Raw genomic sequence first — 25,995 nt, 5'->3', positions numbered from 1 at the left:
TTATTTATTTGTCGCGACTAATAAATTGGTCGCCAAAGCAGGAAAACAATACACCTGTAATTCCTAATAATTCATTCAATCCATAATAAATCTATAATTTTAAAACATCATTCAAATTAACTGAATCATTAACATTCGACACAACACATAATTCATTAACATTCGACACAATACAACTCTAAATTGAAGCATTAACATTCAAACACATTCATTAACAAAACAACACAATACAACGTCAGGGCGAGCAAAACTACTTGATCCTCTGCGGGCTGTAGCTTCAGCTGAGTGAGAAGCATCATTACCTCCTGAAAGACAAGGCATGAACCCAAATGTTCAATTCATAGCACATCCTATTTGGTTTGCTCAATCAAACAATGCCACAATACTCAAATTTGAAAAGAAATAAAAATACTTCAGCTTTCTTCATGATCTAATAAGGGATTTGGGGGGCAAGGCTTTCATGGATTAATCAAATTATGTGAAAAACAATGTGCCATGAAATTCAAACACATCTTGCCCAGATTAAAAAATAAATAAATAAATAAAAATTACGAAGGCAAGGGACAGAGCTACTGTAAATTGAAGCATTCCAGGTACTTGTCATCACCACGTATTGACAACAGTATATCTGTGCTGCTTTGTTTAGCTCAAAAGTAGTTACCAGAAGGTCAATTTAGGTTTATATATAGGTATTACAGTGAGCTAGTTTAAATCTGTACTGCTCGGCTTTAGTGCTTATGTGTCTCAGACTTGCTAAAAATAAAAATTATAAAAGAAGGAAAAAGTGTGTAACATACTCATTTAAATCTTGAGCTAGTTTTGACGATGATGCTGTACATGAACCAGTGTCTTGACTCTCAGCAATGCAAGACGCTGTAATTCCAGTTACACAATAGCAATGAATCAATACGAATTTCAATTACTAATACTAATGTCATGAAACTTCCATCGTTTCACTCACTGATGCATCAGATATTCATCTGCTCCCTCTCTTCAACAATATGCTCCCTCATATCCCACATAAACCACACACACCCCAAAACCAGACCTTCAATATATGAACTTAATGGAAATAAGGATGCCTAATACCAAAGGACAAAAAGTTCTCAGGTTATGCACTGGAGGAGATGACAGGTCAAAAGATTGTATGCAGAAAAAGAAAACCAAATAATTCCATAGCCCCTCCATGAAACTTCATGTTCCAAGTACAAGTTTAGGTACCCCATGCTAAAGATTTTCATATTTTATGCCTAGACATTTCCAATTTTGGGTGGATTTCTGTGCTGTCACATTTGTGTACATTTAAATTTTCAAGTAGTTCTAACTTATTTTTATTAGCTTGATTTGAAGATCACCTTAAATTCAACATACAAATGTAGTAGATGGGCTAAATTTCATATGGTTTATCAATAACGCAATGTACAAACTACTAAGCATTATAGTGAGAACAAGGTTGATACCATCTTTAGAGCTGTCAGGTAACTACTTGCAAGATTGCTTCCCCAAACGACATTTCTGCAAAAATGAGACACCAAATACTATGCCTGTGAATACATTAAAGATTGTTATCTATAGAGTCAGTGAATAAGCAAAGCTAGTAACAAATCAACAGAATGAAACTGAAAAAGAACGGTTCAAATTGGTATTCAAATGTACAACCAACAAAAAAATAAAGGCACAAAAAACCACAAAGCAAGAAGACGATAATTTTAAATACCAATAGAGTATGTTCAAGTTATTTAGAATAAGTTTGTTGACCTTCAAGGTTTATCGGATAAAGTTTGTTATTTGTTTACATTTTGGGCTTATTATCTATTCTACTTTGTGCAGGCTGAAGAAGCTAAGCTGATCACTCAGTTGGCAGAGATGGATGCTATAAATTTTAGGCTTTTTAAGCAAGCATACAGTGCCTCTTTAGATGTAAGCAAGTTCTTGGACAAGTATGAGATGTCCAAACTCCTTAGGGGGCATATGACATCGAGGGAGCATGCGTTATAATTAAAGCTGGAATTTCAGGCTTCTATCCTGAGGTTTGATATTTATGTTCTACTCCTCAGTGTGCTTACTCTGCTTGCAAATAAGACTTGCATTAAAAAAAATTCATTTATCAATGATGACTTTAATCATTACTACCACCAACTCTACTACCACCATCGTTATTGTTATCGTTCCGAGAATCTGTCACTTGAGAAAAGCTACATAAACCGTTGACCTTGTCTACTTTGTAATATACGAGACTAATCTGGTTACTACAACAATATTATCCCAGTCATAATCCTTGTGGAAAGTGTTAAACAATAAATTACTTTGACAGCTTTGTGAAGATGGGATGAGGCTTTGTTGAGTTGGCTCATTGATAGATTTGTATCTGATTTTCGCTACTAGAATTTTCTCTTGATCTCACTGAATGATTTTGCAAATTTCCCAATCCAGATATTGGCAGAACAGATACTGCAAATGTACATAAAATGGGCTGAAAAGCAAGGCCTTGGAGGAAGGATAGTTGAAAAATATCTTTCAAAGAATGGTGGTGTCAAGTCTGCAACTATCGAGTTTGAATCCGAGTATGCCTATGGCTATCTGTCAGGGGAAAGAGGTGTTCACTCCATGATAAGCAGTTCCCAAAATACATCTGTTTCTGATGAGGTAAGAATTCCCGTCTCTTTTGGCCTTAAAATCAGATGTCAACTCGTATGGCAAACCTCGCTCATGACACTAGGGTACTCAAACACCAACTCATTTGCCTTGGGCCACCCTAGATTTGTTGCATCTGTTAGAAGGATGGGTAGTCCCGTGTTGTGTCAGACCACTTTCTTAGAAGTGCCCAATGAGTGTCGTGTTGTGTCAAACCACTTTCTTAGAAGTGTCTCTACTTCTTAGATTACATCGTAATCCCCATTTACACGACAAACATTTTATCTAACTTTGGGTTGATCTGTAGTCTCTCCCAAAATGTGGAATCAAATTACAGATGAATTGTTATACAGTTCAACCATTACATGTTCAACCATTACATGAACTTTATCGTATAAATGTTACTAGATTAGTCATTCATCATTATTCTCTAATCAGCTAGAGCCACATACTTACTTGAGATAGATCTATTATGAATTGAATGGAATTCTAGATACAGATAAGGCCAAAGGAGAAGGAAAAATTTAAGTTGTACCTCAATCCATGCTGCCAGTTTTGGCCTGCCTGCTGTGATATCATAATTCTTCACATCCAACAAGAAAGGTTGAAATCTTTCAATAAAAGGAGCATAAGCTATATCCACCTGAAAGGTCATATATATCCCTTGTCGATTAGAGGCATCACAGTATCTCAAAGAACAAACCATGAAGTTGTACCTCATCATACATTTCATAAGTAAAAGCCCAACATATCTTATTTTGCAGATCTACCTCTAAAAACTTGATGATAACAAGACTTGAGACCAGTATTTGATAAAACTCCAAGAAAAGACAAGTAGTTGAGAGAGGGAAAAAAAAAAAGGGGACAAACCAAATATAAGGTTTCCACTTACAATACTGAACTGGCCGAGTAAAAAGGGTCCATCGTCAAATTTGGAGGGTGCGGTTTCAATGTAATCAAATGAAGCATCTGTTGCAGAATACAACTATTGTTTACCTATGGTTATTTTCAATATTTAACTAACTTGAAATCAGTATGTGTTCAAATCAGTATGTGATTACAAAAAGAATTGGTATAGCATCAAATAGCGAACCTTCTCCTCAAGCTCTTTATTCTCTGAGAACCATGCCTGGGCTGTGAGCAGATCGATCTCTTGCTTTGCAAGAACCTGTCACATAGAGCAACACCCATTAGCACATAAATGATGCAACATCATATATGTCCACATGTTTTGTGATTTAGCACTGAATGGGTTTTCACCTAAGAATAACAGCTACAAAAAGAGCCTAATAGAACAATATAGCAGAGCAGACAAGACAGAAGTGGACAGCTCTAGGAACTAGCCAGTTCCAACACCCAACCTAACTAATAGTATTAATGAAAGTTAGCATGAGGCAAAATTTTGGTACCAGAGTAAACATGCTAAACTTAGGTTTGTCACCTCATTATGATGTGATCAAGTGGGAGATGTTAGATTAAGTGTGACCACATCATAATGTGGTGTGCCTCTCCATACTGAATCAAATCTTGTTATAGGTGATCTGGAAACTTTCCCGCAAGGGAATTGAATGATCTAGGAACAAAAATAGGGCGTTTGAATTTGAACTCTAAAAGACACAATGCTTCACATCATATTTGAAGCATTGTGACCATTGCCAAACAAGTAGTGACTCTTGGCAATGGTGGCCAAGATACTTATAAATAGTTGATATATTGGGTTCACTGTATTGCATTGAAAATCAACATACATTCACACCCTGTTTTGTCTTTGAATTGTCAATTCCATCTTGCGTGATATACCCTCACGGGATCACCGATCACTTAGCCATTGATTGTTCATCTTTCAACTTGCCCATAGGTTGAACTGTCAGGAAGGCGACAAGAAAAATTATCAAATTTGTACTTTTGTTCACCTATATAAATGAATAGTTTTATGTGTATTTATTAATATAAATCAGATTATCTTGTTTTTAGAAATAAGAAAATAGTATACGAAATGAGATTATACATCGTATTGCCCTGTAAAAAAATGAATTCTATTAGATCATGGAGTCATTATTACCTACTGAGTAAGGATCTCTTATCTCTAAATATTCCTATCTGCTGTCTCAAATCAATCACAATCATTGGATGAATTCCAAAATTTGATAATTTCAAGACATATTTAATAATTGTGAGTGATTTGAGATAGGAAGACAGAGATATTTGGAGACAAAGGATCCTTGTGCATATATAAGTATTAAAAAGTGGAATACATTAAAGAGAGGCACATAAATAGCTGATGCATTTAACGCATGTCCAAGTCACACTGACCACTGTCCTATCTGAAAATACAGCGGCGTTCATCGCCTATAACAGTTCCGTTATCCAAATGAACAATAAATTGATTATGTTTCAACCCATGTAGTTTCTAGAAGAAAAAAAAAATTATAAGTAATTATTCATATTTTTATTCTCTTTCTTCAATTTTTTCTGAAACCATTACTGATATATTTTCCACACTATGAATTCATCCAATTCGTGATTTTGTTACCGAGTTTTCAAGACAGATATAAAAAATAAAAAGGAAAAGAAAAGTGCATGATAGATATTAGAAGAAAACCATAGAAATGCAAAGGAAGCTAGTAAGTACATACATTGACCATACAGTCTGCATAGAGCAACTTGAGAAACTTGGCAGTGAGGCTCCTATCCTTGCTCCAACACAAGTTCACTTGTTGCCTCACAAACGGTTCACATTGGCACACGTATTGTGCTTCTTGTAATAATGCCTATTCAAGGGAATCTCCTCCGGTGGCAATGTCACCGCGGCATTCACCACCACTGCCACCATCCACCATGAGCTCAGTGCGGTGCAACTAGGAGAGGAAGATGAACCAAAATACCCCACCACCTCTACTCATCTTCAATAATATTAACTTGGCACAACTCTCTTTTTCTTCTGCACTGCACTGGGCTATGACTATAGCTTTCTATTAGATGCAATTATATAGAGCCTTAGACCATTAGCAATTTAACAATGTCAACCTGGCTTGGCCAACAAGGCCAACTTGGATTATCATAAAATAAGATATCTTATGGTTGGATTTAGAATAGTTTGGCTATCATTTTGGGACTAAAAAATACAAAATGATAAAATAGGTTAAATAAATTAATAAGACAAAATATCATATACAACTCATAATCATTATAATATAAATTTTTTATTTTGCCCTTCCTCTAAATTCATTAATAACATAAAAAGTACAATTATGACATTGATATTTCCTAAAATATGTACTATCAAAAGGTAATTTTGGAAAATCAATTTTTTTAAAATGCAATAATTTTACTACCAAAAAAAGTTGGATTCTCCAAAAAGGACCATTATTTTGGAACGGGGGAGTATATGGCGTTGCCATTAATTAGGTTATTTTGAATTTTTTTAATTTCAAACCGTATAGATATGATCACAATCTATAATAATATTGAATTTCTCATATATGGTGTTATCATTAATCAAGTTATTAATTAATTAAGATTGGGGATAGATGTGTCAAAAAAAAAACCGCAGCACCTTTACGTTATAAGATTTTTTTCCCTAACAATGCAAGCTTGCGCATTCAAAGATTAGAAATTACCTTCACAAAGAGCAAGCTTAACCTTCCTTCCCTTGCAATGTTTGAAAGCAAAAAGCTCGTATATATCAATCTCTGCTATGTGATTCATGGAACCTATATGTGACTGTGAATCTTAAATGCATCCCCATTATCACATTAAAATGCTTATGAAATCTAAAGAACAAATCATGAATGTTCATGGAATATTTTTTTTCTTGTTTAATTGGTAGAAAAATATGAAAAGAATTACATTCAGAATTATAGTCCAATAGTTGTAAAAACTCTAAAAACCAATCTAATAACTAACCAAGTTAAGAAAGAACACCATAATGGGGATATAATAAACAATACAACAAAGACTATCATAATTATTACATTTAACGTTAAATATTGCATAATTAAATTAAATATGATATGATGAGATATAATACAATAGAAATAAAGATAGGAAATGGATTGTCTACTCTTAACAAATAAAGATAATCTTTTTAATTCTAAATTAAAGAATTCAAAATGAATCAAATCTTTTCCAAGGTAGATACATTTGATCTTCATTTAGAAAAAAATAAAATTAGTAATCTTATTATTAAGTATAAAGCTTTTCCCACGCTCTATTTATATGCAACATAAACAAATTTTTCCTACCAACTTTTCATGTAATCACCAAGAGACAACAAGCATTAAAAAGTGACTAAGGAGAGAAAATTTGAAGACCTTCAATCACTTGACATGCACCATCAAGATCCTGAAATGTCAATGAAGTGCAGATAATGTGAGAAAACCATCCCTTCTCAAACCCACCACCCAGTAACAAAATTAAAAGGAAAATCATGCCAAGCCAAGGAAGTATATTTCACGAAAATTCACAACATTGAATTCTCTGATTCATCAAGGACATGAATCTCTTAAGCCAAGGAGGTTACTCTATAGCATATGAAGAGACTGAATTAATATGTTCCTGATACCAAAATGAACTTATGCCCAAAGTTGTAATAGAAGGATGCTAGATGAATATTAATGTTGTTAGGGGCTCTGGTTATGTCTTGTAATAAACTGACAAAAGGAAAGAAAACGTTGAATAGAACAAGAATGCCAATCTTTTTTTGGTTCTTCAGTTGCATCCAATGAAAAAATTATGATTCAAAGGATAGTTCCTTTACCATCTGACATTTACCAATAATCACGGTGAGGTAAGAGTATTCTAGTTGCACTTTTGCTATAAAAAATTTTAAAAAAAAAAAATTCCAACAGTTATTCAAATATGGATTTTGTTATTACTATGATATACATATTTTATTAACTACATATGCATCCACACAAAAAACCAACATAAAATTGAAACATCTTATAAATCCTTCCTTTTGTGATGTAGGATGACATGACATTGACATACAATGAGAAGAAGAAACCTAGATGCAAATCCTACTCAGTTCCAATTCATTGTTGAAGGCGAGAAATGATGATTATGGATTTCTAAAAATCGACCAACCAATAAAATAAACCCAACTTAAGAAGTTCAAATCACAAGATCAACCATTAAAAAATAAAAATAAAAATAAAAATCAGAAACCCATATTTCGTTGGTCAGGGAAAAAATGTAGAAAACACAACATATATTATAGTATTGGCAGCACAGATTTTTCATCAAATGAGAACCAAGAATCCAAAAACCCCGATCCCACTGCACCTAGAACGAGGTTTTCACTTTTCAATACCCAAATTCAAACAATTACAGGAGGCAAAAACTACCCAAATTCACTTTTCAATACCCAAATTCAATACCCGACTAAGGGGTTTTCTTCAATCCATGTCAATCAAATTAATTACAGGAGGCAAAAACTACAGGTTTAGCAAATTCAAGGTGAAGAAACTCTTGAGAGGCAAAGATCTGAAAAGTTGAAAATTATAGTTAGGGTTTGAAATTGGGGGAACGAGAGCGAGAGAGAGAGAGAGAGAGAAAGAGAGAAAGTGTTTACCTGATGCAAGAGGTCTGAAATCGAGAGGATTAGCAATGGTAGAGTGTAGGTGGCTCCACGCATTGCTACCTGGTTCGGTCAGTTCGCCGCGACCTTAGTTCGCCGACCTCTGCCTTGGTCAGTTCTCCGCCGACCTCACGGTGGGGAAATAGGGCGACGCCACCATGGCGTGAGACATTTTTGGTGGTGGTGGTTTTGAATGGTGGTCTAGGGTTTGTGCGTGTGTGAATAATAGAGAGAAACAGAAACAGATGGAGAGAGTGAGAGAAACAGGGATACATTGTGGGCATATTTTGATATATTTGTTTGTTTGTTTGAGAGAAACAGATGAGAGAGGACAAAATGAAAATGTGTGAGCTACCAGAACCTAAAGATAAAAAAAATTTAATTCCCGCCCCACGTTTCAAATTTCCCTCACAAATTTTTAGCGACCAAAATACCAAATCAGTCGCAGAAAAGGTACCCTTCACCAACAATTTTTTTTAGTTGCCAAATCTCAATCAATGGCGACTAAAATATTAATCGCTAAAAGTGTTAATTTGGCGACTAATTTTTTTTGGTTGTTGAAAATAAGTTTTTGGCAACCAAATATTTGGTCGCCAAAAAAAATGTCACCTTCCGCGACCAAATTTATAGTTGGTAGCCAAAAGCATACCATTTTCTGCGACCAACTCTTTTTTTGGTCGCCAAAATATAACATTCTGCGACTAATAATATTTGGTCGCCAAAAATAATGATCACTCGCGACTAATTAATATTTGGTCGGCAAATGTCATTTTTTTGCGACCAAATTTTTTTTGGTCGGCAAAAGTGGTCGGCAAATGTGTGAATTCTTGTAGTGTAAATAATAAATATATTGTAACTTTGTAGCATGTAAATTTGACCGGTACTTAAATTGTTTGTTGGTAATTAGCATTATTTGGAAGTATTTATTTATTTATTTATTTTTAATAACATATATATGATGTATGTGTTTCTAAATGTGAAATTTTTCATTTGTTGGTTTGCAAAAATGAAATCACATAGCTTTATTATCCTGCAAATGAAACGTGTAAACTTGATTTATTTTGGGTGTTGCTCATTGAATTCAATCTACATGTACTTTATTTTCATGATATTTTCAATAATATTTTATTTTGTTTTTATTTTTGGAAGTTAGTCAACTTTGATGAACATGCATCGATTCAGATAGTGGACTGGTTGAAGTATCTTTTTGATTCTCTAATATATAATTTGTATTCATTTGTTCTTGTTGTCCAAGGGAAGTGGAACTTTTATTATTCCATTGCTCTCCTACTTTGATGATGCAGTGTGGTCGGACAAGAGATCGGTCTGATAGGATTCGAATGCTCAATGGGTTGGTCGAATTTCATTTTCCTAACAGCACCTGCACCAAGTCCGGAAGGAAGGACCCAAGGAGTGGGGTTCCTTCCTGGGGACCCTTCAATGGTTAAGTTAGATTGGAAAAAAAATGAGTCAAGAAGTAATTAGAGAGAGTATGTATGTATTGATATCTTTTATACCTTTGTTGGCCTTTTAGCTTACTGTGCCCCACTCATGGTTGCTCCCATGTCTTTGTCTTTTCACGTTGTTGTACCAGCCGTAAGTCTATGGCTATTTGTAGCCAGCCATGGTAGCGTCGTCATGTCATAGAAATCATGGAAAAAAATAAAACGGCTCGTCTTTTCTTTTTGCCCGGCCCCTGGGCCTAAATTGGGTTATGAATTATTTGGACGGCCTATTGGACCACCTATTTGGGCTATGCCCATCAGTAGTACCCTATTCCCGAGTCTAGCTTTAGTCCAATAAAGAGAATCAAAAGTGCCCAATTTGTCATGCTCGATTGTGCTTGTAATGCTTGATCCTAATTTGACACGCCGCTCGGTCCATCGCTTGATTTAATGTGATAGTGCTTGGTTAAAATAATGCACGTTGTGCGTGCTTAGTGAAATAAGCTTGTTAATTTGTTGAGCTTCATTATTCCAACAATTTAGTCCCACTCGAGGTAGTAATTGATTTTTGGGTGGAGCCCATTCAAGACTTTTGTTTGGTTGTTTGAAAATAATTCACGTGAATCTACTTTTTGATATTTGTTGTATTATGATCACCATGGGACCCGCTAGCTTTTTGATTGTTGACTGCTTTGCTTGGTTGGTTTTTATGTCTTTTTCCAAAATTTAATACTTATCTCCATGTTTGGAATTATTGAATTAACATGGCCCAAACAATTTATTTGTTGAATCGCATGCTTGATTGATGTTTTGTCAAGTAGTCCATAAAAACTCTTCTTTTTCTTAGATTTCAAGAGATCTGCTACAACAATCCTTCGAATCATAATGACTTATTTAGAGAGAGAAAAGCAAAATTGTTTCACTTTCTCTCGCTATATCCATATACCTAAAAGCCTACAATTTTTCTAGGTTTGGTTTTGGGTGTGAAGTGAGGGAGGAAGCCATACAGTGTGATGTTGTTGACATAGGTCACTTTTGGGAAGGAATGGAGGAACGAGTGAGTTGCGAGTGATCATCTTGGTTTCTCTAAGAAGACTGGTCTCCCCTCTCTCTCTCTCTCTCCCCCTCTCTCTCTCTCTGTTTTCAATCTCTACTCACCATTCACTAGTTCATGTAGTCTTAGAGGGCTGTTAATGGCGCACTATAGTTTTCCTGGAGATTCACGCTAACGATGATGATGAAGAAAAATTGAAGAGTATTAATTTCTCACGATTTTTTCGAGATAGATTCAGTTGACCCGACAATGGTGACTTCAATTACGAGCATATTGTGCACAGTTTTGCTAAGGTTTTGCATATTGAACCTGTCGTTGGTATAGCCCCACTTGATGGGATTTAGAAAAGAAAAGGTCAAGTATGATAGCATATGCCCAATTACAATTTGCTCAGTCTCTATTTGATGTTGATGGGATTCAAGCTATTAATTAGATGGTGGTCTCCCATATGGTGGCCTTCCACATGGGGGTCTTCTGCATGGTGGTCTTCCACATGCAGAAGGTCTTCCGTATGGTCTTTCGCATGGTGGTCGTCCATATGGTGGTCTTCCTTTTGGTCTCCCACATGGCGGTCTTCCACATGGCAGTCTTTCGCATGGTCTTTCACATGGTGGTGTTTCGTATGATCTCTCACATGGAGGTCTTCCACATGGTGATCTTTAGAATGGTCTTTCGCATGGCGGTCTTCTATATGAAAGGCATCACTTTTGAAATGCTCTAGGGCAAACAACAAACTGATGTGTATTAGTTCTTGGTTCCACTTGATAATGTTGACCTCCTTCGTTTGTTCCTATGCTTATCTTGGAGGAGTGTTTATCTGCTGCTTTTGAGTCTTCAAGACCGCAAGGTCGTATACCCCGGATGGGTGCCTTAGACGGTTAGCTGATGAATTAATTTTTACTGCAAGGTTTGACTCAACTTTTACTGCAAGGTTTGACTCAGTCTGGTTGAGGCCTTGGATGGTCAGCTAGTGTTTGGCTTTTACTGCAAGGTTTGAGTCAGTCTGGCTGAGACCTTGGATGGTCAGCTGGTGTTTGGCTCATACCGCAAGGTTTGACTCAGTCTGGCTGAGGCCTTAGAAGGTTGGTTGGTGTTTGTTTTTGTCATGGCTTGTAGATACAAAATAGCGATCAAATTGTAGTAGCCTCTTTTTATTGATGATGAGATCTGCCCAATTTTTGCTTATACATAATGTTTTGAAAATAATTAGGTTGAAATTAGCACTTAACATAAGTAGCAAACTAAAGAACTAAAAGTGGGGATAACACATAAAACAAAAATGAAATGGAACTGGACAAAATAAAATTGGACCTCCACTGAAAATATCTCCTGAGGTGCTTAACATGAAGAAGGTTTCTACCATAGGTTCAAAGTTGATGCTTAGGCTCGGGCTCTTTTTTCTTTTCATTGGTTGGCAGGGGTCACATCTCTACCTCCATGCGGATGACGATTGAGTCTTCTGCATTCATGCACTTCTCGGCCTTTCTCAAGAACGCTACCATTGTGTCTGGGGGAGGGGGTTTGTGGGGTTTAGCTGTGGCAAATTGGCTCCTTGAGGTTGATGTAATCCTCTGTGTTGTGGTTGTGGTCATGGTGAAAACAATGATATTTGGGTTAATCTCGCTTGTTAGAAGGGCCTCTTAAGGGTCTAGGCCATTTCAAGTTATAATCATGCTGGATCTCGTGTAAGACTTGCTCCATGGAGGAATTTAGGGGTGTGTATTGCTTGAACCGACTGGTCGAGCGAACTGGACCCGATCGGTTAGAGCATGGGGGTCGGCCCTAGAATTAGGTGGATCGGTCAGGATATTGGTTATGTTTTAGTTTAGGCTCTTTTCTTTTATCTTTGGCTAGTGAGGGTTTGGGCATAGATTCTTGACAAACTGCCATAGAATCTTCAACATTCATATATTTTTGAGCTTTGGCTAAGAGGGCTGTCATGGAGCTCGGAGGATTTTTAAAGAGAGAGAATAGAAAGTGTGAGGAGCGTAGATCGACCATAAATGTTGTTAAGATTATCTTGTCATCATTCTCTTCAACTTGTAGGACTTTAGGATTGAAGCGAGTCACATAGCTACGCAAGGACTCACCCTTAGTCTATCTGATGTTTAGCAACTAAGTTGCTGGGCGCTGTTGGCATTGAGCATCGATGAAGTGGCCCAAAAAGTGTTTGCTTAGATGGTTAAAAGAGGTGACTAAATTAAGCTTAAGCTGACTAAACCATAGTCGTGTTGACCCCTTGAGTGTAACAAGGAAAGCACGACACATGATCTCATCAAGGAAGACATGGAGGATCATGAGTGTTTTGTAGGCTTCGAGATGGTCAACTGGGTCAATCATGCCATCAAATGTATCTATGAAGGGCATTTTAAACTTTGAGGGTAAGAGAAACAGCTCGCCGAAACGAGGCTAAGGTAATACTGGATTTAACAGGCAAGAGATAGGACTATGGACTGCACAGGCTGTTACCACCGTATTCCGGATTCCGGTTTATAAAGTTTTGGAAAGAATCAGGAACTAATCGGATTATAGAGCGCCAGAAAAGATTCCTGGCAAATTCATGGGAAAAAGCCTGAGAAAGCACTGTGCTTACCACAATGAAGGTGGACACCTAACACAGGGTTGTAGAGCCCTAAAAGCACATTTGGAAGATCTGGTAAGACAGGGTCACTTAAGGGACCTAGTAGATGAGGCCAGAACAAGGGAAGAGCAAGCAAGGCTGCCCCAAGCACCAGCAGCACCACCTCCACTAGCACCACAACTGCAAGCAGACGGATCTCGAGTGATCAATATGATTCACTCAAAGGTCAATGAGAACGAGGTACGTGGGGAGACTCAGAGGGTAAAGCACTTACAACATGTGTATCAGGTCCAGCAAAATAGGCCTAGGGCAGACGAGTACCAAGAACCAATGGTGTCCTTTACTGAAGTCGACCTAGACATGGTGCAGCATCCACACAACGATGCTCTGATGACATCCTTCAAGATTGGAGAATGCCAGGTAAGGTGCATTCTGATTGACCAAGGCAGCTCTTGTGACATCATATATGTCAGATGTTACAAGGAGCTCGGCCTTCACCGAGATGATCTGGAGCAGTCCAACAGTCCAATGGTTGGGTTCAATGGAATACCGACATGGCCCCTGGGAGCAATAAGTTTGGAGGTGCAGGCAGGCACCAAGAAGGTAAGCACAGAGTTCACAGTAATTGACACCCCCTCCCCTTATAATGTTATCTTGGAAAGGCCATGGTTACACGCACTGAGGGTTGTTCCCTTAACACTGCACCAACTGTTACAGTTCCCAACAGAGCATGGAATTGAGGAGGTCAAAGGGGATCAGGTGTAGGCAAAGAATTGCTCCATGGCAGCTATGGAATCCACCTTCAACGTTGAAATTGAGGACGAGGATATGGAAATCTTGGATGACGTCGATAAAGAGCTAGCCGACAAAAGCGAGGAAGCCTTGAAGAAAATTCTAGTTTAGCAAGGAGGTGAAGAGCGCTTCTTCCTTCTCAGCTCGGGCTTGGCTGGGAAGGAAGAAATGGAGCTAAAAGCATTCTTGCGACCAAACATAGAGATGTTTGCCTGGACGCCCTACGAGATGCCTGGCATTAACCCCGAGGTTACATGCCACGGACTGAACATAGACAGATCCGCTAAACCCGTCATTCAGCAAGCAAGGAGGCTGACGCTGGTTCACGTAAAGGTAGTAGAAGAGGAAGTGGACAAATTGTTAGAGGCCAGAGCCATCCGAGAGGTAAACTACCTTACTTTGCTGTCCAACACTGTGGTTATGAAAAAGAAGAATGGGAAGTGAAAGGTCTGCGTGGACTTTACTAGCTTGAATAAGGCTTATCCTAAAGACAGTTTCCCACTCTCTAAGATCAATCAATTAGTGGATGCCACTTCAGGGCATGGAAGGATGAGCTTTCTGGACGCTTACAAGGGGTACCATCAGATAGCAATGTACCCCCTGATAAAGAGAAGACTGCATTTATTATCCCAAAAGGGCTGTATTGTTACAGAGTGATGCCTTTTGGATTGAAAAATATAGGAGCAATGTACCAGAGGTTAGTGACCAAGATGTTTAGACATCTAATTGGCAAAACAATGGAAGTATACATTGATGATATGGTCATGAAGACCAAAGAACCTGAGAACCACCTGGCCGACTTGAAGGCAGTTTTCGATATCCTTAGAATATATCAGCTCCGACTCAATGCTTCGAAATATGCATTTGGAGTTGGATCTGGTAAGTTCTTGGGACACTTGGTTACCAGAAGGGGCATTGAAGCAAGCCCAGATCAAATCAAGGCCATCTTGGACTTGAAAAGGCCAGAGTCGGCAAAGCAAGTGCAGATGTTGACTAGAAGGGCTGCAGCCCTGAATAGATTCATAAGCAAAAGTTCAAATAAGTGTAAACCATTTTTTAGTCTATTGATAAAGGCCACACACTTCTTGTGGACAGAAGAATGTGAAGTCGCCTTGGCCGACTTGAAAAGATACCTGACCACAGCTCCAGTTCTCTCAAATCCAGTACTTGGAGAGGAACTGTTCTTATACTTGGCGGTTTCGGAACATGCAGTGAGCGCAGTGGTAATCAGAAAAGAGAAGGGAGAACAAAAGGTAGTATACTATGTGAGTAAAACCCTTGCAGGTGCAGAGACCAGGTATTTACCCCTAGAGAAATTGACATTGGCCTTAATCATGGCCTCCAAGAAGTTGAACCATTATTTCCAAGCCTACAAGATTGTGGTATTAACTGAGCATCCCTTAAAGTCCCTGCTACAACAAGGAGATCTGACAGCCAGGGTAGCCAGATGGGAAGTAATACTGGGCCAATACGACCTGGAATTTAGGCCCAGAATAGCAATTAAGGGCCAAGTTCTGGCCGATTTCGTGGCTGAGTTCACACTTGGAGCCATCCCACGTCGGGCTTCAGTGAGCCGCGGCTTACGATGTCCAGGAGAACAAGAAGAGACCTAGCTGGGAATGAAAAATCCTACAGCAGAACAGAAGAAAGAAGAGAAACTCAAGCCCTGTGATATTTACATCAGCGACTCTTTCCACCTGTTTATTGATGGGAGTTCAAACCGTCAAGGAACGGGGGCATGAGTAGTGTTAGTATCGCCAAATAGGCGGATGTTAGAACAATCTATCCGACTGGGTTTTAAGGCCTCAAATAATGAAGCAGAATATGAAGCACTTATCGTAGGATTAAAGTTGGCAGCAGCAAGTGGTTTTCTGTGACTCCTAGCTTATTATGAACCAGGCAATAGGCGAATGTGCAACCCGAGATAAAAGAATAATAGCCTATGTAAAAGAGGTTGTCAGACTGTTAGCCTTATTTCAGGATTACCGATTACAACAAGTTAGTCGAGATGACAACAGCCATGCCGATGCCTTGGCTAACATGGCTAGTGCAATGAAATCAGGGGAGGCAAGGACAATAATGGTTGATTATTTGTCAGGCCCAAGTGTGGAACCACTGATCACAGAGTATGAAACAATGTGTATAGAGATGGGCCCAAGTTGGATGGATGCAATAGTAATGTTCCTTAGAGATGAAAAGCCGCTAGATGATCGCAAAGAAGCACACAAAACCAGATTGAATTGACAGCAGAGGGACATCTCTACAGAAGGTCTTTTACTGGTCCCCTTTTGAGATGTGTGCATCTCTCCCAAGTTGAAGATTTCTTGTATGAAATACATGAAGGAGCATGTAGAAGACATGCTGGGGGCAGATCACTTGCTCATAGGGCCATTACTTAAGGGTACTGGTAGCCCTACATGCAGAAGGATGATGAAGCCTATGTTAGAAAGTATGTGAAGTGTCAAAGGTTCACGCCTTTGATACATCAACTAGCAGTAGATTTGAACCCAGTGTCTAGCCCTTGGCAATTTTTCCAATAGGGCATGGATCTTGTTGGACAATTAGCCCAAGCAACTGGACAAAGGAAGTTCCTGCTGGTAGCAACTGACTATTTCACAAAGTGGGTAGAAGCTGAACCCCTTGCGAAGATTCGAGATACTGATGTAAAGAACTTCATATGAAAGAACATCTTGACCAGGTTTGGGATCCCAAAGGCAATAATAGCAGACAATGGTACAGAATTTGACAGTAAGCTAATCAAAAGCTTATGTGCAAAGTACAAAATCAAGAACTATTACTCTACTCCAAGTTTCTCTCAGAGTAATGGACAAACAGAAGCATCTAATAAGACTATCTTAAATGGGATAAAAAAGAGACTGGTGGCAACAAAAGGAAAATGGGTAGAAGAATTGCCCAATGTACTCTGGGCATATCAGACTACGCCGAGAAGATCAACTGGGGAATCCCTATTTGCCATGGCTTATGGCACAGAAGCAGTTATCCCACTAAAAGTCGACATCCCTGGGATCAGAACCTATGGAGTAGAGAATGGGACTAACGAGGCATTCTTGGCCCGAGATCTGGACCTACTGGAAGAAAAAAGGGAGAGAGCAGCAATTCGGCTGGGGGCATACCAGCAGCAGCTTGCTAGAGCTTATAATAAGAAGGTCAACCCAAGAGAATTTCAAGTTGGGGACCTCGTCCTAAGAAAAGTTGTCGGCAACAAGAAGGATCCCAAAGAAGGAAAACTTGGCCCAAATTGGGAGGGGCCTTATAGAATTATCTCAGTCGCTGGAAACAGGGCACATCAGCATGAGGACAATGATGGCAAAGAGTTACCAAGACCCTGAAACACTTGCAACCTGAAGTTTTTCTGTAATTAGATTTTTGTTTTTTTGAAATTTATGACATTAGCCAAAGTAATAATAAAATTTTAGTTCGAACTTTATATGTGAAATTTGTGTGATATGACTGACCAGTCCTTTGGCGATGTTTCTGATTGAAACATGATGAATAACTTACACTTATTATATGGCATAGTTGAATTATACTTGCATATAATAGAGTTTAACTAAGTTGGCGATATTTCTGATTGAAACATGACGAATAACTTAGATTTATTATATGGCAGAGTTGAATTATACTTGCATATAATAGAGTTGAACTAAGTTGGCGACGTTTTTAATTGAAACATGACGAATAACTTAGACTTATTATATGACAGAGTTAAATTATACTTGCATATAATAGAGTTGAACTAAGTTGAATTGAAACTAGACTTGCCATGTCGGCAGAATTAAACTTAGAATGAACTAAGTGTATTTCAGTTAAGTTAACAGAGGAACCTAGGTTGAGAACCTCGACTAGTCTTTGTTTGAATCTGACTTCGGTGAAAGACTATGCGTGCTTTATGTTCACATTAGGGGGCAGAGAGCTGGAGAATGATAAATAAACTTAAAAATTTGAAGTGTTTGGGACTTGTCGAAATTTAACACTTGTTGAAATTTTCAAAAAATTTGCAAGTTGAAGTTAGCTGAGGTTATATTGGAAAAGGTATCCAAGATACGTAATTGTCGAGATGGCCAACCAGGTTGCCAGGCTTGGAAAGAGTAGAAGGAAGAAGTCTTGATAGAAGATAGCATGTGAAAGTAAAAGAGCAATACTTGATAACACTTGTAAAAATATTTTGATATTTTTAAGTGTTAGCCGAGGAAAACATTTATGATTTATATCCGAGGTATTATATCCCGAAGTCATTATACAGCTAAGTTATACTTTGAAGGACTGCAAAAATATTCTAAGTATGGAAGTAAGAAAAGCAATGAAACATACATGAGGCAAACATTCAACACTTAAAAAAAATGAGAAGGCTTGCATTCAAAAGACAACTTGTTCAAGTACAAAAGGTACATCGGCCAGACTGGAATTAAAACATTATCTAAACAAAGTTGCAGAGACTTCAGAGGAAAAGGTACAAGCTATCAAAACAGAGAAAAGGTTCTAAACATGCTATTCTGCATCGGCAAGTGGCTGAGTGTCGACCTCGACAGATAATGGGAAAGCTTCTTGGTAGTCCTCTTAGCTTTGATCTCAGCATCAATCTTTTGAAGAGTTTTGTTGAGGCTCTTCTCGGCTGTCTATACCTCGGCCTCTGACATGGCTCTTTTGGGAGAGGCACTCTTGGAGACCTCATCCTCATCATCCTGAGTCAAGGCCAGGACTTGCTCATTCAGAGTTGGGGACTTGGCCCCAGCAAAACCCTCAGCACCAGCTCCAACCTTAGCTTCTTCTTCTTCTTCTTCTCCTTCTCCTTCTTCCCCCCCAGCCTCACCCTCAGATTGGTTTGGAACAGAAGGAAATGGCACGACAAGTCGGCCCTCATTACGGAGAGGTGAGTCCTCGGGGACAGCCAACTCTTTTAGAGCAGCTATCAAACCAAGGGTGTAGCCCCTGTTGTATGCCTGTGTGACTTGCTTTTTGTACTCCTTGCGGACATCGACTGCTCCCTCGGCATAGGCCTTCTCGTCTGCCTCCTTGATTTCGGCTACCTTTGTAGACAGTGTCGTTTTGGAGCTCGGTTTGGGCCTAGGCCTCTTTTGGCTCGGCCTGAGCAACCTTGGCAACATTTTCTATAGCCTCAGTGCGGTCCTTGACTGTTTTCAAGGCTAACTCAGTAGCCTTGGCCTGATCAAGAAGACCTCGGATGCGAGCCTCGGCTTTGTTAAGTGAAGTGAGAAGTTTGGTTGCCTCCTTGGTCTTTTGAGTTAGTTCTTTCTTACAATCCTTGGCCTTAACTGCAAAGGAGTGACCTTGCTAGATGGCCTGCAAGAAAAGAAAACAAATTAGTAAATGTTTGGATAAGTGTTGAAAGACTTTAGAAGATAAGGTAAAAGACTTACCAAAACACAGTGCTGCATCATCAGGGCATAGTTTTCATACTCTATTAGCTTAGCCATTCGGTTGATGTCGACTGGCAAGAGAACGACAGTGAAGATGGCGGTGTCGACTTTGACACTTTTCAGCGCGTTGTCGCCAACTAGCAAAGGTCAGTCACCCACCATGAATGTCAAGGCCCAAGGGGAGCTGGATTTAAAGACGTTGGGCAGGTCTGTACCCTCAGACCTTGGCCTCTTTGAGGAGGGTGCATCGAACGAACCAGCCTCGGCTGGTCTCTTCTCAGCGGTGGAGGTGTTTTTCTCAACCTCGGCTAGTTTAGAGATTGGCAAAGTGTCCTCAGAGTCGATCTAAGTCACTGTTGCCTTGGCTTTGGCTTTCTTTACCCTCTTTGGCTTAGCCTTTGGTTGGGATTGTGATAGGGAGGACTGAACTGTCACAATGCCAGGGATGTTGGCCAAGAGGTCTTCAACGACAGCCTTGCCGCGTCCCATCTTGTCGGCGGTGGCGACAACAGTGACTTTGGTACCAAAATGAATTGCTGGAAGTGTAGTGAGTGGGTTTTCTAGATCGTAAGCTGACGCTTCAGTACTTTGGCATTTTCGGCTATGAGTTCTGCCTGCAGAAGCGAAGAGTGGAGCTCGGCGTCGGCGTTGGCTCTGGGCTGGAGGAATCAGTTGGGGAGCGGATGTTGATGATTGCTTTGCTAGATTAGAAGTTGAGGATTGATCAAGCCTTGGCGATGAAGTGGCATGGGGAGTTGTTACAGAAGGTGGAGATTTGCTCTTTCGAGGAACGTCGGGCAGTGGGCTTTGGTATGTCGAGATGTAGTTGAGGAATATTGGAGCCTTGTGAAGCTCGATTGGTAGGTCGAGAAGGCGAACCAAGTCTTTGCTCGGCATATAATATCGACGAAAGTCTTTTTCTGGCTGGGGGAGAGCTGCAAAAAAAGAGATCATACATTAGAAATAGATTAACAGAAAGATGATTAAAAATGTAGGAGAAGGGACTCTAGGGAGGGAAACTAAGTCCTTACCCTTGTCATCCCTAAAAACTTCGCGGCACAATGGGAAGAACTGGAGTTCGTTGTCTGGTGCAAACTTCCAATTGCCCGAGACAATCAGGTAGTCATCAATCGTGCCTTTATCTGAGTCTGGAATATCGGCTATCAGCTTGAATTGGGTGGATCTCAGCTTGAGGTAATATGTATAGCCAACTTTGGTTTTAAGGCCACACATCATGTAGCAGTATTGGATATCGGACAAGGTGATCCTAGCATTTTGTCGACGTTCCAACTCGGTGATTCCGTTTATAATCCTAAAAGAGTTTACAGCTAATTGCATGGGGTTCAGTTTGTAATAGTGGAAGACCTCCCTAAAAAAGGTGTTGATGGGGAATCTGACTCCTCCTTCAATGATGGAGACTACGGGAAAGGGCATGTAGTGCTTCCTAGGCATAATGGAGTCATTCTCTCTAGCCAACCGAATTTGAACGTCGGCTGGGATAGAAAACTCCTGCTTAAATTATTCTAGCTTAGAAGGGATGTCAACCCTCCTCCTGAACATACTCTTTATCTTAGCCAAAGTGAGTCCAATCTTAGGTTTTTTGGTAAGAAGTTTGGAAAGTGGCAAATGATCTTGGCTTAACTCTAGAAAACACTGGAATGAAGATTTCTGAGAATCTAAGGGGGTTTTGGTTCAGTTTTCCTATGGAAAAGGGTTCTAGAACAAATTTCAAACCTAAAATCTATGCAGATATAGGAATCAGAGGCAAGAATTTGGAAATAAAGCAAGAAAACCAGAAAAGAAATGAAATTTAGAAATCAGGAGTGAAGCAGAAAGCAAGATGATAGATGTACTCATCCAAAAACTTTAAAACACCATGTGAGTGTTTGAAGAGCAGTGTGCAAAAGTCACAGCAAAAGAACATGATAGGCATTTTTCATAAAAGACTACACAGATTCAAGATTTAAGTTTCAAGAATAGGAAATCGATTCATAATCGAAGAAAAGAAAGAAATAGAGTGTACGATGAAAACATATCCAATGGCAACAGAATGAACATATGGTATAGATAGAAACATATTCGAAATCATGGAGGGCATAAACTAAAAGTTAGAAGAAAACAAGGAACTCACTAGTTGGGTCCGAGGTCGAGGACACCGGTTTGAGGTACGTTAGAGTCAGACGGTGGCAATAAGTGGAGAAGAATAGTGAATACTTCGCCGGAGGAGGTGATTAAAGCAAGTTGCAGAGCTTGAAGATTTGAACAATGGCGGTTTTGGGAGAGAAGCTTTAGAGAGAGAAAGCTTAAGCAAAAACGAAGGAATGCAGAGTGAAGAAATGGAGAAAGATGGAGAAGTATTGTTAAAAAGCGAAAAGGCAGCAAACCATAAATGATATGCCTTGGACGACGTGTCTGTTAGGTGGCTTGTGCAAAAGCAACGTGACCTGACTATAGACACCCCATTTTTGACCGTCCTCAAGACTTAGACGTCATCGTTTGAACACTCAATGATCATCTATACTCGTGTTCGTTTTGAGTTCCTGAAGGTCTCGGCTGTGCGCCTTGCCTTGGAGCTTCTCAACTTGTCTGTTTTGTGCTTCGTTGTGGACCAAGAGCTTGTGGCTTTGTTTCTGAGGGAAGGGGGTGGCTTACTGGCCAGTCCTACAACCCATCAGCCAGGCCCCGTGTCCATCGGTCGTGCCCTCTTTCCATCGGCCATCAGTGGTGGCCGGTCGGCCGCTTTAATGGCCGGTCGGCCATATTTTTTGGCCGAGGCCCTTTTCTTTGCTTTTGCAGATATTTTTTGTGCCAGTTGTGCCAGCTGTTGGGCACAGAAGGCATCCTTCATACACGTGTATGGAGGGATTGTAACAAGCTTCTAGCTTATCAAACATGCTTGGGGCTTGTGATTCTATATAAGGGGAGGCTCCTCTCCCCTTTCAGAGGTTGAGAATTTTGGATTAGGGCTAAACATATCCCTCTCTCTCTATATTTGTACTAGTTTGTGCCTTAAAGTGTATTTTCTCTTCACTTTTGCACTACAACACCTAGTAAAGCACCATCACTTTGTTGCTGAGGTGCTTGAGGATCTTGTTTTGAGCCTAAAAGTTGGTTTTTGCCTCAGAAGTTGCTGGTTTTGAAGTTGTTCTTCAAGGGTGAGTAGTTACCCTCTTTAAGTTTTGTTTTGCTTAAGTGTTTAGCCATCTTTACATGCTTCTTTTGGCTTAGCTTTTAACTACAAAAACCTTTGTTTTTAAGTGCTTAAAATGGTAGTTTGAGGTCTCTTTGGTGTTGAGGGTGTTCTACCCTCTTGTGTGCCTTATTGGCTTGAGCTTGGTGCCATCTTTTAAGGCCTTTGAGGCAATCTTTATTTGGCCTTTTAACCACTAAAATCCAATGGATTTTTAGTGGTAGAAATGTGATTTTAAGGTCCAAAATGAGAGGGGATGGTCCCCTCTCCTCTTGTCTTGTTTGCTTGCCTTGTTAGCCTAATTATTGAGCATGTGTTTCTAGCGTTTATTGGCTTGTTGTCAGCCTATTCTTGGCCTTATTTTAGCATGGTATAACTCTGTTTTGGCTTGGTTGAGTCACCTCATGCATGCTTTTTACACTTGTAGTATAATCTTGCAATTTAGCCTTGTGTGCTCAATACTTTGATCCATCATGCTAGCCTATTTTGGTTCTATCTCAGCATGTTTTTGGTGTTATTTTGGCATGTTGTAACTCTAACTTTGGTTGGTAGAGCCACCTCTTGCATGCTTCTTACACTTGGAGTGTAAACCTTGCTCACTAGCCTAGTATACTTGGTGTTTTGGCCCATTATTCTAGCATGTTTTGGCTCCACTCCAACAAGTTTTTACTCATGTTTTAACATGCTTTAGCTCTTTTTTTAGGCTTCTTGGTCGTATGATGCTTGTAGTGTAATAGCCTTGAATAACTTTGAGTTTTAAGGTATCTTGCATGCTTGGCTTGAGGTATTTGCATGTTTTGGCATCATTCGGCATATTATTTCAGAGCATATAGTGTTGCCACACTTCCATGTTTTTCACTCTTTAGGTGCTCTTGAGAGTTGCACCTTTATGCCTTGTTTGTGAGCCAATGCATGAGCATCATTCTCTTTCCATTCATGTTATCATTTCAGATCATTTTGGCCACTGTTTTGCCATGCATGAGGTCTATTTGGTGTTGGTTTAGTCCATTGAGCATTGTGTTGCATGGTCCTAGTGTTGTATCCTTCACTAGTGTTTAATGCTTAAGTGTTCTAATATGTTGTGCATGAGTGTTTACATGTTAGAGTCTTGTGCATACCACCTTAACATGTCAAGATTAGCATGTTGTTTGCATAGCATGTTGTTTGCATAGTATGTTGTTTGCATGTGTGTTGCATTGCATTGTGTTTGGATCGGATGTTAATCCAAACACGAGAAACGAATGGCGTTTCATACTTGAAGTGATGAAACATGCCTAATTTCTTTGTCGTCGTCCCCCTTGATTGTGCATGATAGGGTGGAGGCCTCTCGAGTCCTATGTGTTATTTGTGCATTCATCAACATTGTACAAGCTTGACTCTTTGGCCATCATGCATCGAGATGTGTGATTGGTGGCTTGAGAGCCGAGCACTACACTCCTTTGAGCTTGAGACATGATAAGGAGTGTGGTTGCACACACATTCCCTTGTAAATACACTGTCATGCCTCTGTTTGTGCTCTATTGCAACAAAAGGAGAAATTGCAGGAAGCAGTGGTCGACCGGCCATCAAAGCTGCCAACCGACCACCAAGGCTGCCGATCGGCTCTCAGAAGTGGCCAATGGCCACCATCTCTGGCCGATCATTCCTCAGCATGTTCCTGAGATGGGTAAAAAGCAATCTGGAAGTTGGCACAATTTTCAGAAGTCCAAAATAGTGCAAATAGAGGCATCATGAGGCACGGTAGTGGATTTCCTGGAGGAAGCCGACTGAGCATGCATGTCCCTCATCCTTGAGGCCATTTAATCGCTTTTGTTAACTTAGAATAAGTTAGCTATTTCATTCATGCAAGTGTTGTAATTAATTAGTTAAAGTGTTTAATTACTTTAGTTGGTTTGTAATAGTTAGCTTAATTAGCGTAGCTAGTTAGCTTTCTTCCATTCGGATCCTCCGTCGAGAGGGCAAATTTTGTAATAAGTGTGCGTGTGTGTGATGCATGTCTTCCAACCCCACATCTTTCTCCCTATTACTTATCAGCTTTCGGTGGTTAGTTTTATGGCATATTTCAATTAGCATACTTATGTTTTGTATGTGTGCATCATTCATTCGTATTGCATGCACCGGGCTCGGCGCATCATTCAAACTGCATCATATTTCAATACTTACTTGAATACATGTCAAAACATGTTATTGAGTGGTGCATTCACATTCCATCTTAGATAGCCGAGCCTACTTAGTTGCATTTTACATGTGTTGCATTAGGCATTTCAAACATAGCTAGGATCATGCATTGATTTCTAACATAGCTTATGTTTTGGCTCGAAGTACACTGTAAGTGTTTATGCTTTAGCATCCTTGCCTGTGTGTAAGTGACTGCCATGATAGCATGCTTTCCATGAGGCTAACTGCTTAAGTGTTTAACTGCATAAATGTCTGTGGATGAAGGCTTCATTGCTTGAATTGGAACAATTCATCAAAATGTGCGTTTTAAGCCCACTTTGCAGAGTGGCAAAATCATGTTGTTTTCTAAGCCCACTTGAGGGTGGCAAATCCGCGCTTTAGCCTACTTGCGAATAGCACTTTCAATCCATTTTCGAAAAACAAACATGAGATGTTTTGTTCCAAATTGAGTGATTTAGTCTATACTTGTATGCTGTGCGCATCACATAGTAAGTTAGATTAATAACCGGAATAAGAGCACATGTGTTTATGAAAACAACATATCATGTTAGTAGAGGCCGATACTTTGATCGGGCGAGCGGGGGTGCTCATTTCATGACCTTCCCCCCTCGTACCCAAATTCCCGAGCCGAGGCAACTTTGGTGATGACGGATACGTGGCCTTAAGCATGAGTCAGGGTTTCCTAAATTTTCCAAAACAAAATATTTAGGTGGCGACTCTGAAATCTGGTAAAGCAGTCCATATTTGGCGCTTTTTGATTAAAATCGATTTTCCAAAACGATTTGCCGGATTTGGACTCTTTGGTGATTTATCAGTCTTGCATTGCACTTTGTGAGAATAGATTCAGAAACGTGACAGGAGTCCGAACTGTAGTAGCTAGAACCCAATTCACGCCCTCACATGCGGAGCGAGTTTCGGGCGGTCTACACCTGATGGCGTGTGTCAAGTACGAATCAATGAGAGAAGGACGCGTGGATGAAACGATAGAGAAAACTGTGCGTGACAGCTCATGTGCAGATAGAACTCTTGGAGTTCTTGATTTAATGAAACAAAAACCTTGGCTAGAGGAGCAATCTCAATTAAAGAACTCAAAGAACTTGGTTCTTGAGTCTTGGTCATATGAAGCCGACGTGTAATAATC

At 39.6% G+C, this 25,995-nt stretch overlaps 1 long non-coding RNA gene and 1 pseudogene across 4 annotated transcripts; one reads left to right on the top strand and one right to left on the bottom strand.

The window, feature by feature from the left end:
* Positions 1–97: 97 nt before the first annotated feature.
* On the bottom strand, positions 98–8,563 carry LOC114259041 (uncharacterized). Of its 4 annotated transcripts, XR_014339445.1 has the most exons (10): positions 8,210–8,563; positions 6,255–6,978; positions 5,271–5,596; positions 4,383–4,498; positions 3,728–3,802; positions 3,527–3,603; positions 3,170–3,277; positions 1,461–1,515; positions 798–873; positions 98–305 (listed from the first exon to the last, which is right to left on the bottom strand). It is a non-coding gene; the product is annotated as an uncharacterized LOC114259041 (long non-coding RNA). The 4 variants fall into 4 exon arrangements; XR_014339446.1 differs by lacking the exon at positions 4,383–4,498; XR_014339448.1 differs by lacking the exon at positions 8,210–8,563 and having other exon boundaries at positions 3,527–3,630; positions 6,255–6,381.
* Positions 1,541–3,099, top strand: LOC145798979 (peptide chain release factor PrfB3, chloroplastic-like; annotated as a pseudogene).
* Positions 8,564–25,995: the final 17,432 nt, after the last annotated feature.

The sequence above is a fragment of the Camellia sinensis genome, chromosome 9 (genome assembly GCF_055761805.1).
Source record: "Camellia sinensis isolate YWXY chromosome 9, ASM5576180v1, whole genome shotgun sequence".
NCBI classification, from domain to species: domain Eukaryota; kingdom Viridiplantae; phylum Streptophyta; class Magnoliopsida; order Ericales; family Theaceae; genus Camellia; species Camellia sinensis.
This window is presented reverse-complemented; position numbering and strand designations above follow the sequence as displayed.